The following is a 4,160-nucleotide window of genomic DNA, read 5'->3' on the forward strand; positions in this document are numbered from 1 at the left end:
CGCCTCTGTGAAGCAAAGCGCGGCATTCAAAACAACAACCAAAATTGCCGTCGCTTCCCTGCCATGCAATGGCTGGAGCAGAAGGAGAGAGATTTTAGTCTCATTGGATCAGAGGAATGGCAGTGGAGCGGGCTTATGGCGAGTAGGCTCGCGCTCTATCAATTACACTTGCCAGGTCTCTCTTCCGTTTGGACATTATTTACCCCGTCTCTCTCTCGGCGCACACGTCGCCACCCTACTAGTTTCCTTCACAGCATATGCTGCGGCCTTTCAGTCCGGGCTCCCCTTCGCCTTGCTGTCTGCCCAACTTAGCGGACTTGCGTTGGCTGATCACCCCGTCTTCGCGTCTGTGCCGGCCTTCAACGCAGCGCCCAACCGTCTCTTGACCGAGATTCATTGCACTATTCCACGCGCAAACGGCTACCCTAAATGTGCATAGACAACGCTCATGGTTCAACACGACCAGGGCGCAGTCTGGGAGCCGAGTATACTAAAAAGAGAGTTTAGCAGCCAAAACTCGTCAAAGCACACGTTGGGTTACCCCATCACCTAACAACGATGATGGCGGTTCCCACCCGTGAAATACACAACCTAACCAATATTGGGCGACGATGGCGCTCATGAGCCACGTCCCCACAAACAGTAAGAGAAAGAGAGAGAGGAGGAGATGGGCCAATGTCTTATGCCTCGCTGGGGCAAAGAGAAGAGAAGAGGAGCGGATAAGGGAGGAGATTGGCCAACGTGCGGTCCCTCGCCCAATGTCGGCTGCCTCGCTGGAGCTGGGTAAAGAGGAGAGGAGCGGATAAGGGAGGAGATTGGCACACACGGTGGCGCTGCCGGCGCCGAGGATAGCGAGAGAAGGTGCAGTTTGATCTGATCATCTGGTTTGCTATTTCTCTAAGGCCAACGTGCGGTCCCTCGCCCAATGTCGGCTGCCTCGCTGGGGCAAAGAGAAGAGGAGAGGATAAGGGAGGAGATTGGCACACACGGTGGCGCTGCCGGCTCCGAGGATAGCGAGAGAAGGTGCAGTTTGATCTGATCATCTGGTTTGCTATTTCTCTAAGGCCAACGTGCGGTCCCTCGCCCAATGTCTTCTGCCTCGCTGGGGCAAAGAGAAGAGGAGCGGATAAGGGAGGAGATTCGCCAACGTGCGGTCCCTCGCCCAATGTCGGCTGCCCCGCTGGAGCTGGGGCAAAGAGGAGCGGATAAGGGAGGAGATTGGCACACACGGTGGCGCTGCCGGCGCCGAGGATAGCAAGAGAAGGTGCAGTTAGATCTGATCATCTGGTTTGCTATTTCTCTAAGGCCAACGTGCGGTCCCTCGCCCAATGTCTTCTGCCTCTCTCTCAATCTCACTATTTTGGCCGCCGTGATAGGCGCCGCCAACAGCAGCAGCTACCTGGTTGATCCTGCCAGTAGTCATATGCTTGTCTCAAAGATTAAGCCATGCATGTGTAAGTACAAGCCGATTTAAGGCGAAACCGCGAATGGCTCATTAAATCAGCTATGTTTCATTGGATCTGTAAACCCACTTACTTGAATAACTGTGGCAATTCTAGAGCTAATACATGCAATTGGTCTCTGACCGCAAGGGAAGAGCGCTTTTATTAGTTCAAAACTGGTCGGGCCCCGGTCCGTAACCCACCTGTGGTGAATCTGAATAACTTCGGGCTGAGCGCACGGTCTCCGCACCGGCGCCGCTTCTTTCAAGTGTCTGCCTTATCAGCTTTCGATTGTAGGTTATGCGCCTACAATGGCTATAACGGGTAACGGGGAATCAGGGTTCGATTCCGGAGGGGGAGCCTGAGAAACGGCTACCACATCTAAGGAAGGCAGCAGGCACGCAAATTACCCACTCCCGGCACGAGGTAGTGACAGCAACGATGCAGTCATCCGAGGCCTACATAATCGGAATAGTACACTTTAAATCCTTTGTAGTATCCATTGGAGGGCAAGTCTGGTGCCAGCAGCGCGGTATTCAGCTCCAATAGCGTATAATAAGTTGTTGCGGTTAAAGCTCGTAGTTGGATCTCAGTTCGGACTGACGGTGCACCGCCCGGTGTTTACTGTCCGCGCTCCGACAACCGCCCCTTGACTCGCCTGAGATGCTCTTTGTCGAGTGTCCCGAGTGGCCAGAGGATTTACTGAAAAATTAGAGTGCTCAGAGCAGGCTATTTGAATGGCGAATGGTGATGCATGGAATAATGGAATGGGACCTCGGTTCTATTTTGTTCCGGAACCAGAGGTATGACTAATCGGAACAGGCGGGGCATTAGGTATTGCGGCTTAGAGGTGAAATTCTTGGACCGTCATAAGGCGAACTTCTGCAACATTTGCCAGGATGTTTTCATTAATCAAGAACGAAAGTTAGAGGTTCGAAAGGCGATCAGATGCCGCCTAGTTCTAACCATAAACGATGCCAACTGGCGATCCGCCCGGCGTTATTCCCATGACCCGGCGGGCAGCTTCCGGAAACCAAAGTCTTTGGGTTCGGGGGGAAGTATGGTTGCAAAGCTGAAACTTAAAGGAATTGCCGGAAGGGCACCACCAGGAGTGGAGCCTGCGGCTTAATTTGACTCAACACGGGAAACCTCACCAGGCCCAGACACCGGAAGGATTGACAGATTGAGAGCTCTTTCTCGATTCGGTGGGTGGTGGTGCATGGCCGTTCTTAGTTGGTGGAGCGATTTGTCTGGTTAATTCCGATAACGAACGAGACTCTGGCCTACTAAGTGGTCGACGGATCTCCAGAAAATGGTGTCCAGTTCGCAACTTCTTCTGGGGGATAAGCGAGCAATTCTAGCCGCACGAGATTGAGCAATAACAGGTCTGTGATGCCCTTAGATGTTCTGGGCGCCTGGCAGCATCTACACTGAAGGGATCAACGAGTTTTCCCCCCCTCGAGCAGATACAACCCGTTCAAAAACCTTTCTTGATAAGGGATTGGGAAACGCAATTGTTTCCATGAACGAGGAATTCCCAGTAAGTGCAAGTCATCAGCTTTAGCTGACTCAAATCCTACCCTTTGTACACACCGCCCATTATTTACTACCCGATTGAATGATTTAGTGAGGCCTTCGGACTGGCGCTCTTGGATTGTCGGCCCCGTTGCCCGCGAGGGTTTTCTGGGGGCGTCGCCTCGAGCTGACGGAAAGATGTCCAAACTTGATCATTTAGAGGAAGTAAAAGTCGTAACAAGGTTTCCGTAGGTGAACCTGCGGAAGGATCATTAACAGAGAGAAAGAGAACGGGGCGCTCTTAAAACTACTACTACTACTCTCCTGATTTGGGCGGTCTCGGGCTCTGCTCTGGCAACTCCAGCAGCGAAAGAGGACAATCCCGGCCCCCGCACCAAAAATAGGTACCACCACGCTGTAGGTGGACCACACTCGGGCGAGAGCGCGAAGACCGGAGGAGGAGGACGGACGGGGCTTTGGGCGGCTGCCCGTCCGTTCCTTACTACCGGCGAATAAGCCTCTTGACCCAAAAAGAGTGAAATTCAAGTGTCAAAAAACAACAACAAGCCGTCCGGCCAAACCCAAACCACAAACTTGGGCTATGTCTGTCAAACCCTTTCATTGAGACTCGACCTGTGATGGTTAGTCGCAAAAAGACCAAATGGCAAATACACAACTCTTAACGGGGGATCACTCGGCTCGTGGGTCGATGAAGACCGCAGCAAACTGCGTGTCGGTATGTGAATCGCAAGAATACCAGATACATCGACCAGTTGAACGCATATTGCGGCGGCGGCAATATATGGAAGGCTGTCCTTGCGCCACTCCTCTCACGAATTGGCGGAAATAACCATCCGCTCGGTTGCTTTCTTGAGTTCGGTACCTGCAGGCATCTCCCCGACCACGAGGGTAGCGAACCGAGCTTCACGCCTTGAGGTTTAATCCTTGGCATGCGAGGCGTGCCCTTAAAAACAAGCAAGCCTATCACTAGCAAGTCCATGGACTTGGCGCACCCACATTCAACCACAACAAAGCGACAGTTGTCGCCCTCGCAAATAACTGGAGGCGGCGCTCTTTTGCCTGCTGTCCACAGAGACACGAATGGCCGTCGGCCGCTCATGGCTGATGCTGCACATGTTCTAAGAGGCACTCCATCCCACGAAGAGGAAACGAAACCGGGTCGGATATCTTTAAGTAAGCCCC

At 53.0% G+C, this 4,160-nt stretch overlaps 1 pseudogene; it reads left to right on the top strand.

Annotated features, from left to right (window-relative positions):
* The first annotated feature begins 3,631 nt into the window (after positions 1–3,631).
* LOC121876908 lies at positions 3,632–3,800 on the top strand (annotated as a pseudogene).
* Positions 3,801–4,160: the final 360 nt, after the last annotated feature.

The sequence above is a fragment of the Homarus americanus genome, unplaced genomic scaffold, assembly GCF_018991925.1.
Source record: "Homarus americanus isolate GMGI-L3 unplaced genomic scaffold, GMGI_Hamer_2.0 scaffold27155, whole genome shotgun sequence".
NCBI lineage: Eukaryota > Metazoa > Arthropoda > Malacostraca > Decapoda > Nephropidae > Homarus > Homarus americanus.